This window comes from Arvicanthis niloticus, chromosome X, assembly GCF_011762505.2.
Source record: "Arvicanthis niloticus isolate mArvNil1 chromosome X, mArvNil1.pat.X, whole genome shotgun sequence".
NCBI classification, from domain to species: domain Eukaryota; kingdom Metazoa; phylum Chordata; class Mammalia; order Rodentia; family Muridae; genus Arvicanthis; species Arvicanthis niloticus.
Genome location: NC_047679.1, coordinates 66,906,683 through 66,917,756, shown reverse-complemented (window position 1 = coordinate 66,917,756; position 11,074 = coordinate 66,906,683). Strand labels below are relative to the sequence as shown.

Genomic DNA, 11,074 nt, shown 5'->3' with positions numbered 1-11,074 from the left:
AGACTGGAAGGAACCAGTTAGGGTGTTTTTCTATGTTTTATTTAGAAATAGCTGAGTGGAGTTAACAGGCAACAGTCCAGATTACCTTACATGGATAGTTGGTCTTCAAAACATCAGAAATCCACAGAATTGACATGACAAACATTTCTGTATTAATGTTCATTTTGATTAGAGACCTGTCTGCTCCTGACAGCTTCCTATATTGAATTCTAAAAAGAAATTGAGCATCTTTGGAGTTACTCCAGTTGTGGTGAGACAGCCACTAGGCAAGAATTGCCTCTTTCCATCTACACACAAATTAATGTCCAGAAAAGGACATACTTGCAGAATAGTCGACTGATTATATCTGCCTAGACAGAGTAATCAGCCCTTAATAATTCTGCAGCACTAAGATCTGTCAGATGATCCTGGGCCCGAAGTGGGAAGAACAGATGCTCCAACGTTTTGAAATAGAGGGAGTGTCCAGGTGTTCAGTGGTTTCTATAAATTGGCTAAGTTTTAGAAGCTATGCTTTGTGCTTCCCACAGTTTTAGTTAACTCAGTCATTCTGGATTTCTGACAGGGTTGAAAACTTATAGCCTCATAGCCAATCCTGGCTATTTACCTTGAGAGAAAAGATTTGAGTGGATGATCGTCAGCTGACATTCATCCTAAAGCCAGGTTCAGAACTAAATATTTTAGTTAGGATAGACGACAGAGGTGCTGGTTAGTCAACAAAATGATGGACTGGATATTAGGACTATCTTGTACCTCACTGGTACAAATCGGCATATTTATGCTCTAATTGTATTTTGAGAGAAAAGTTTTATTTTAACAGGAAGGGTGATATGTAGGAGGAGCTAATGTGGGAGGAGTACTGAGAGAAAGAGAAGGAGTAAGAAGAGGAGGAGAAGAAGGAGAGGAGAAGCTAGGTGATGAAAGAGAGAAAGAGGGGGGAGATAGGGAGTCAGATGTTCATGTATCTCCACCAGTCAATGATAGTTGTTATATCTAGGTTGGTCAGTGGGTTACACCTCTGATTGAGCAATACCAAACTTATAAAGCCTATGATTAACATTTTTTAAAAAAATGTATAAATGCAAAAAGGAAAAGAGGGCATGGGATAGGGGTTTTCTAAGGAGGGGAATGGGGAAAGGGGATGGCATCTGAAGTATAAATAAAATATCTAATAAAAAAATGTTCAATATCTTTAGTCATCAGGGAAATGCAAATCAAAACAACCCTGAGATGCTATTTCAAACCAGTCAGAATAGCCAAGATCAAAACTCAGGTGATAGTAGATGCTGACGAGGATGTAGAGAAATAGGAACACTCCTCCACTATTGTTTGGATTGCAAGCTGGTACAACCCCTCTGGAAATCAGTCTGGTACTTCCTCATAAAATTGGACATAGTATTACCTGAGGACCCAGCTATACCACTCCTGGGCATATACCCAGAAGATGCTCCAACATATAACAAGCACATCTTCTCCATTATGTTCATAGCAGACTTATTTATAATAGCCAGAAGCTGGAAAGACCCCAGATATCCTTCGACAGAGTAAGGAATACCAAAAATGTGGTACATTTACATAATAGAATATTAGTCAGCTATTAAAAACAATGAATTTGAGAAATACTTAGGCAAATGGATAGAACTAGAAAATATCATCCTGAGTGAGATAACCCAATCACAAGAGAACACACATGTTATGCACTCACTAATAATTGGATATTAGTCCAAATGCTCGTAATACCCAAGATAAAGCTCAGAGACCACATGAAGCTCAGGAAAAAGAAAGACCAAATGTGGGTCATTTGGCTGTTCTTAGAAGGAGTAACATAATACTCATGGGAGCAAATATGGAGATAAAGTGTGGGATAGAAATTGAAGGTGGGGCCATCCAGAGACTTCTCCACCTGAGTATCCATCCCTTGTGCAGTCACCAAAGGTAGATGCTGATGTGGATGCCAGGAAGTACATGCTGTCAGGAGCCTGATATATCTGTCTCCTTAGAAGTCTGCTGGAGCCTGAAATATACAGAGGCAGAAGCTCACAGCTAACCATTGAACTGATCATGGGGTTCCCAATGAAGGAGTGAGAAAGAAGACTAAAGGAGCTGAAAGAGTTGGCATCCCCATAAGGAGAGTAACAATATCATCCAACCAGAGCTCCCAGGGTCTAAACCACCAGCCTGGGAGCACAGAGGGAGGGACCCATGGCTCCACTTCTATATGTAGGGGAGGATGACAGTGTCAGGCATAGGTGGGTAAGGAAGTCCTTGGTCCAGTGAAGGCTGGAGGCCCTAGTGTGGGGGAAATCAAGGGTGGTGAGGTAGGAATGGGAGCATGGGTGGGGGCATATCCTCATAAAAGCAAAAGGAAGGAGGGTGGGTAAGTGGCCTCTGGGTGTGTGTGGGGAAATGGGGTAAGGGGATTACATCTGAAATGTAAATAAAATATCCAATAAAAAAATAAGTAAAATTTTTTTAAAAGTTGACAAAAGGGACCTCAAAAAATTACAAAGATTCTATAATGCAAAGTACACTGTCAATAGGACAGGAGGTAGAAATGGGGGAGGTTAGGTGGGAGCACATGCAAATAGAAGCTGGACAAGGGGGAATGGGATAGGGGTTTCCTGGGTGGGGGGTGTGGGGGGGTAAGGGATAACATCTGAAATATAAATAAAATATCCAACAAAACAAATTTTTAAAAAAGTATCACAAGGTGAAATGCAGACAGCAGTGACAGCAGCAGAAGCAGCACAGCATCCCCCGGGGTGACAGGTCAAGGCTTGTCCTGTGAAGAGGAAGACAGACACATGCCCGAGACCTTCTACAGATATTTGTACAGATCCTTTGAGCATCTCAGACGCCTACAGCTCATTTCTGCCTGGCTACCATACAGTGGCCACTGTGTCCATTTGGAGTCAGGCCTCAGAATCTCTTTTGCTTGAGGCCTAGAGAGCTGGCCTAGTGGCATCAGGGCTCTTTCTCACCTCAGCCCATTATGCCATGACCTATGCCAATGCCTCTGCTTTCTGTTCTCCCCCTTCAGCTTAAGCATTTCCAAGTTCCTAATTCAGTGGGTTAGATCACTACCTTTCTTTTATGGTGCACCAGTTAAAGGGTCCATCTCTCAGCCTCCTCTTGGGACACTCTTTAGGGCCTATCCTGCTCCAGTCCTCAACATCCTTGTCAGGTCAGAGCTATAGCATGTATAGCCCCGTGGACAGTCTGGAATTCAAGGATACCACAGGTACCTTAAAATTCATGTATAGTTCCATGGACCTTTTGGACTACAAAGGACAGAGTGACTGGTAGATTCAGATCTTGTAGAAGAGGTTTCATATTCCCTTTTCCAGCAGAATCATCTTCACTGGACTCCAGCTGCCTCTTCCTGCTTAGAGTCCAGGAGAGTAACCCTCAGCAAGCAACAGCAAGTAGCAATCCTACCAAAGGCTATGAATAATTCAGCCTAAGGTGTAGTTCACTCTCAGATCCATTAGAGAGCTTAGGCTTTACCCCGTGCAATGGAAGAGGTCCCTTTTTTTCTCAAGACAGCCTAGCAACAATCAGTAGATGTTATTGATATGCATGTGTGAAGCTTTTCCTCAGTCTTCAGCAAAGGTGTTGAGGACTTGCTCAGGAGAGAAAGGAAATCCATCTTGTAAGTGACTTGGAGGATGTTTGGGTTAGAACTCTCACTTTCAGTACCCTCAACCAGATTTAGTGACTTAATGTTCATAATCCCACCATGGAGGTAGCTGAGGCAGGAGAATTGCTGGGAACTTGAAGCCAGCCTGGCCTATCAAGTTAGACTTCTAAATTGATGGAAAATTTATATAGTTAAAGTTAATAAACACCAGATTTGCATGGTAGGTTTAGGGGATTGTTCATTTGAACATGTATATATGATTTATGTATCTGTATGTATGTTACCAGGCATGAGCCAACAAACTAAGCTGGGATGCTGTGGCTTGCATAAAAACAAAATGCAACAGAAGCTTGATGTGAATATTGGGGAGGACTTAAAAGATAAATAGAATGTTTTAAAGCCCAAGGTGCCCCAGTCAGAGTTGCCTAGTGTCAGATTGAGGGGGCATAAGTGATGAAGTCTTCCAGATGCTTGTAGGAGTTGAATCTCAAGTACGTCCATACAGTATAGTATGATCCATAGAGTATGTCCAATATTCTTATTTTTAAGATTTATTTTATTTATATGAGTACAGATTAACTATCTTCAGACATACCAGGAAAGGGCATCAGATCTCATCACAGATGGCTGTGAGCCACCATATCATTGCTGGAAATTGAATTCAGGACCTCTGGAAGTGTAGTCAATGCTCGTAAGTTCTGAGACATCTCTTCAGGCCATGTCCAGTATTATCTTTCATAAGCCAGGAGTGGTGGCAAATGCTTGTGATCTCAAGAAGAGGGAGGTGGAAGCAGGAGGATTATGAGTTCAAGGTCATTCTAGGCTAAAGTGCAAGTTTGAGGCCAGCCTGGGTTACATAAAATCCTCTTGCACCGCCTACTACCCCCTGCAAATCCTACTTTCCAAGCTACAAGACAGATAAGGCAAATGGACATAGAATGACGAGGCCAGGAGTTCTTCTTGTTTAATGTTAGCTTCTCTCTTCCCTTCTTTCCTACTTACTAACCTCTCAGGTCTCCCTTCCCTGTTGACCCAGAGTGAAACTGATTAAAATTGGTGCATCTCACTTAAAAAAAATCGATTAATCTTTGGAAGGTGTATTCTTTGGTTTATAAAAATTATTATATTTTTCTGATGTAACATATACTCTGGTCAAGCTACACATTGTAAAGTTTCCTTGCCCTTTTATTATTGCTCAGTCTATTTTAGATTTAACTAGAATTTGATCTACTTGATGGAGAATCTCATGGAAAATTACCCAACTCTTTTCTAGAATCAAAGGTCGATTGTCCCAGATAACTTCTCTTAGTTTCTGTTAAGCTGGTTGTTTGTGTGGAATCTCACCCCCTCACCTGATTTATCAGCTTATTTTAGCTTTTGTTAAAACTGTTTACTTCAAACTACTGCTTTTGCAAAGGTCTCTGGGGCCTAGAGATACCAGGTTGTGTGTGGGTTTGTGTGTTTCCTTTTAAAAAATGTTCTAGATATTAGAGGCCACACCTAGGTACTTTACCACTTTAGTGTGGTCAGACTTTCAATTGGCTATACTCTGTATCTAATGATCATCTCTAGTGAGGTACCCTAAGAGTATTGCATTTTCTTTCTTAGCAATCCACTAAGCTAAATTGTTTATATGAGTTTAGATTTTTGTATTAGTGAAAAATGAAAATTGACCATACTAGTTATGAGGAAAGATTCAAAATTACTTCAAAGATACCTAGTGTGACAATTTCAAATACTATTAACTGAGCAATGTATGAGTTATATACATACCCATTAATATCTGTTATTGAAATGTTAATATATTGTTCTATATTAAAATAGTTCAAAGTAATGACATAATATACTCATTTCATTATTTATCATTTTTAATATCACCAAACCATTGTTTTATCCTCTAATAAATAAAAGTTCTAAACAAATATGTAGTAAAGTACACATTATTTCTTATTTGATAGTGACTCTACTTTGGTGTCAGAGTCTTCCTTTTATTTGGATATTAATTTCACAATGTATTCAAAAAAAAAAAGATAATCTACCAGTCTTAATTGTTGAGTGCGGCTTTAAAAACTTTTGAAAACATATCCCTCTTTTTATGGTCTATTCAACTATAAATATGTGAAAATGAGTTATAGGGTATGATTATACCACCTAGTATGTAAGTGTCTTTATAGAATTCTTAATATTTGAATTTCAACACAAAGAATGTAAAATATGTAGAAACTTTTGATACGCAACAAGGGTACAGCTATATTCATGAAAGAATTTGATTCATGTATGTCTCCATTTAAAGAAAAAATATGCTTTTCACATTTATTTTATGAGAAATAGAAAAAGAACAGAAAGAAAATGAAGTCTCTATCTCAGTAAAAGGACTTTACATGACAAAGAGCAGCATCTATCTTCTCCTGTTTCTTTACTGTCACGACTCTCTCATGTGCAATAAATAATCTATACTTTTGTATTTAATGTCATCCTTTTTTGTCTCTATACACATTTTGGAATTCAGGAAACATTTGTCTGGACTTCTTCCCTCAACACTCTTTATCAAAAATGGCAGTGTGAACCAACCTGGAATGTAAATTGTGTTTTTTCTTTTTTTAATAACTATAAAAATTGCTTTTCTGTCATAACTGACAAATTCTTATTAGTGTGCTGACCTTGGAATTGTTCATCTGTACAGTTTTAAAACACCCAAACAAATGGACACATGTCAAAGTGAATAGTATCCTAGAAACCCATATTATCAAAATGCTAGCTGCAAGGAAGCTTAAAGGTTCTCTCCTAGAGTTTTTAAAAATTATTTTGATAGTCTCACAGGATTTTTTAAATGTCCCTGAAGTTTATAGTATTTGGAAGAGTTGCTTAAATAGTTCTTGTTCTGTGTCACCAATTTTAATTGAAAAATAGTGTGAGGATAAAATAATGCCATGGTGTTTAACATATTATTTTATGTCATTGATAACATATGAACCTATGCTTTGTGGATATTCTGTCTTTCACTAAATGAGATTAACACAGATAATAAAAAGCCTTTCAATGGAAAGATGATAAATATACTCCATTTCTGGTTTTAATTTTTGTTTGTTTTTTTTTATTGGTTATTTTATTTATTAACATTTCAAATGTTATCCCCCTACTTGATTTTCCCTCCACAAAACTCCTATACCATCCCCCTTCCATGCTTCAATGAGGGTGCTGCCCTTAAAACCCACTACCACCCACTCCTGCCTCACAACCCTAGCATTCACCTCCACTGCAGCATTGAGCCTTCACAGGACCAAGGGACTCCCCTCTCACTGATGCCAGATAAGACCATCCTCTGCGACATATGCAGCTGATGCCATGATTTCCTAAATGGTTGGAGTCATGGTACTCTTTGGTTGGTAGTTTAATCTCTGGGAATTCTAAGAGTTCTGGTGGGTTGATACTATTGTTCTTCCTATGGGGTTCCAAACCCCTTCAGCTCCTTCAATCTCTTCTCTAACTTCTCCATTGCAGTCCCTGTACTCAGTCCAATGGTTGGCTACAAGCATCCGCCTCTGTATTTGTCAGACTCTGGCAGAGCCTCTCAGGAGACAGCTATATCAGGCACTTATTGGTATCTGCAATAGTGTCTGGATTTTTGTGCCTGCAGTTGAAATGGAGCCCTAGGGAGTGCAGTCTCTGCATGACCTCTCTTTCAGTCTCTATTCTACTCATTGTCCATGTGCTTTCTTTAGACAGGAGCAATTCTGGGTTAATATTTTAAGATGAGTGTGTGACCCAATCCCTCAACCAATGACCCTGCCTAACATCTGGATATAATCTTGACAGGTTTTCTCTCCCCTTTGTTGGGTATTTCAGCTAATATTATCCCAGTTTGGTCCTCTTGCTTCCTGGCATCTGGGACTTTCAAGTGGTTACCCCCAGTTCCCCATCCTGTGCTGCTACACATCTCCATTCAATTTCCTGACCCTCTGTACTTCTCTCCAGTCTCTTCCCATACCTGATCCTGATCCGTTTTTTCTGCCTCTTCCTCTCTCCCTCCCAGGTCCCTACCTCCCTCTACCTCCCCTGATTATTTTGTTCCCTCTTCTATTTAGGACTGAAGCATCCACACTTTGGTCTTCCTTCTTCTTGAGTTTCATATGGTCTGTGAGTTATATGATTGGTATTCTGAGCTTTTTCCCTAATATCCATTTATCAGTGAATACATACCATGTGCATTAGTTTGTGACTGGGTTACCTAACTCAGCATGATATTTTCTAGTTCCATCCATTTGCCTGCAAATTTTATGAACTTATCGTTTTTGATAGCTGAGTAATACTCCATTGTATAAATGTACCACATTTTCTTTATTCATTCCTCTCTTGAGGGACATTTGGGTTGTTTCCAGTTTGAAGATCAAAAATTGCATTACTTGATGCCTTAAGGAAGAGTATCTCATGCCTTGATTCCTTTCTTATGTAAAACCTACTGCACTACTCCTGTCTCTTTAAAAATTTCACCATAAACTTTCCCTTTATCTTTAACTCTGACTGGATAGTTTGTTACATATGTTCATGACTGAATGTGTCTGTTCTTCTTAGAGGTTTCTTTTATTTCTTTTAATTTTTTATTGAAATATGTGACAATCAATTGCTCCTAATGCAGGAATGTTTCAAAACTCTGAAATATGACTGTTAATTTATCTTAATCACTTGTAAAGAAAGAGCAGAAAAGAAGCCAAAATTCACACTTTGAATTCTGTGGTAACTATTTTTTTGTTTTGCCATGATGTACAAAAATATCTTGAGAATCGCCTTGGACAAGTGAGTAGTTTCTAACAACTGAGTAGTAAAATTATAATTAGTAGGAGTATTACAAATATTATTTTAATAATTGTGATACTCCCATTGGATTATTCTAAAAACTTTACAGCCAATTTTGTTAACTGGTGCTTTAAAAATAAACTTACTGTACTCCTAAGATCTATCCTTATGCTTGTAAAGTTAATCAAACAGACATATTTCTTAGTCTTACTGCTTAACCTGTATGGGGATAGTTTAGTACATACTGGTTGTAAAATCTTGAACATTTATTTTTATTTATTTATATGTGTTAGTATGTGTGTTGGAGGGAGAGACAGGAAGAGAAAGAGAGGAGAGAGACCATGTATGCTCAGAACATGAGTGTAATTGCCCTCAAGACCAGAAGAGTAGGATACACTAGAGCATAATCCTTGAGATTATGGAGAATAAAGAATAAATTAAAATCATGACCTAACACAATACATAGGATATAGATGTTTAATGGTAGGTTAATACCAGATTAATCTCTCAGAGAGAAAAACTTGATGAATGGTTAATAATGTGGTTTTAAAGTACTGATAGTAACAGAATTTTCTATATATATACTCTTAAGTAATAGTCAAAAATGAACACTCTATTAAAGACACAATAAGAATATTCTTTACAAAAATTATGAGCTTTATTTTTTATTTTCTTAAATTTTTTTTATTTTATATTTTATTTACATTTCAGATGCCATTTGCTTTCCCCATTTCCCCTCCCTAGAAAACCCCTATCCCATGCCCCCTTTTCCTTTTTGCTTTTATACATTTTTTAAAATGTTAATCAAAGGCATTATAAGTTTGGTAATGCTCAATCAGAAGTGTAACCCAATATTCAACCTAGATACATAAACTATCTTTGATTGGTGGAGACACGTGAACATCTGCCTCCATGCCCCCCCTTCTCTCTCTCACCACCTAGCTTCTCTTCTCCTTCATCTTCTCCTCTCCTTACTCCATCTCTTCCTCTCGGTACTCCTTCCCCCTTAGCTCCTCCTACATATCAACCTTCCTGTTAAAATAAATCTTTTCTCTCAAAATACAATTACAGCATAATTATTCCTAATTGTACCAATGAGGTACAAAATAGTCCTAATACCCAGTCCATCATTTTGTTGACTAACCAGAACCTCTGACATCTGTCCTAAATAAAACACTTAGTTTTGAACCTGGCTTTTTTCTTGGCTTTAGAATGAATATCAGCTGAAGACCATCCTCTCAGATCTTTTCTCTCAAAGTAAATAGCCAGGATTGCCTATGAGACTATAGGTCTTCAACCGCATCAGAAATCCAGAATGACTGAGTTAACTGAAATTATGGGAAGCACTGAGCATAGCTTCTAAAACTTATCCAATTTATAGAGACCGCTGAACACCTGGAAAGCCCCTATACTACCGAGCGTTGGAGCATCACATCTTCAGCCTTCTGGCCCAGAATCATCTGACAGACCTTAGTGATGCAGGATTACTAAGGGCTGATCACTCTGTCTAGGCAGATATAATCAGTCGACTATTCTGCAAGTGTGTCCTTTTCTGGACAGTAATTTGTCTGTAGATGGAAAGAGGCAATTCTTACTTAATGGCTGTCACTGCACAACTGGAGTAACTCCAAGGATGCTCAATTTCTTCTTACAATCCACAACAGGAAGCTGTCAGGAGCAGACAGGTCTCTAATCAAAATGAACATTAATATAGAAATATTTGTAACGTCAATTCTATGGTCTTCTGACATTTTGAAAACCAACTATCCATGTAAGGCAATCTGGACTGTTGTCTGTTAACTCCTCTCAGCTATTTCTAAATAAAGTATGGAAAACACCCTAACAATAAACTCAAAGCCATGAATTTGCTATAGTCCCTTAACTCATAGGCTATCCGTCCCAAATCAGTTAAAAAGGTTAAAGAAGGACTAGGTCTAAGCTTAGTATTCCTAAATGTGTTACACAGGCACAATGCCCATGAGAGTATCAATATTCATCTCACTTTTATATCAGTAAGAAGCTCGTACCAATGAAAACCTTAAATTTGAAATCAAAGTAAATTTTGTACCATTTAAGAAATTATAACTTCATCTTGATATTAATTATACAGATTTCTACCAATAGGTTATGGCTATGAAATAAGTCCTAGCTAGTCCTCCCTGTTCCAACAAAACCATTAGTTTTCCCTAGAAAGACAGACCAATATTAACCACCTCAGTCCCCAAGCCCAGGGAATAGGGGTGCTGACTCTTCTTTAACTTCTTCAAGCTGATTATGGGCGCTGAGATATTAGAAGAGGGGTGGGGAGCAGAGTAAACTGATAAGCCTCTGACACTGTGTCTTCACTGCATCCAGATGGAATTCCAGGACTTTGGAGGTTTGGGCAGGTCTGCTCAGTATACTTGATGAGTAGATACACCAAGGCTGTGTATTCTGCAATATACAATTCTCAGAACAAGTTTTAGTATCAAGAAAATTTTTTTCCTAGAGGGCTGACAATTTTTTAAAGATGTTGGTTCTAACAACTTTTCTTTTTTTTTCCCTTTTTAAAATTGATTGTAATACTTACATTTCAAATTTTAACCCCTTATCCCATTCCCTCTACCACCCAGGAACCCCTTATTCCATCCCTTCTCCTTGTGA

General features: G+C 38.2%; 1 pseudogene; it reads left to right on the top strand.

Annotated features, from left to right (window-relative positions):
• Nucleotides 1-2,551: 2,551 nt before the first annotated feature.
• LOC117695003 (cone-rod homeobox protein pseudogene) lies at nt 2,552-3,318 on the top strand (annotated as a pseudogene).
• The last annotated feature ends 7,756 nt before the right edge of the window (nt 3,319-11,074 follow it).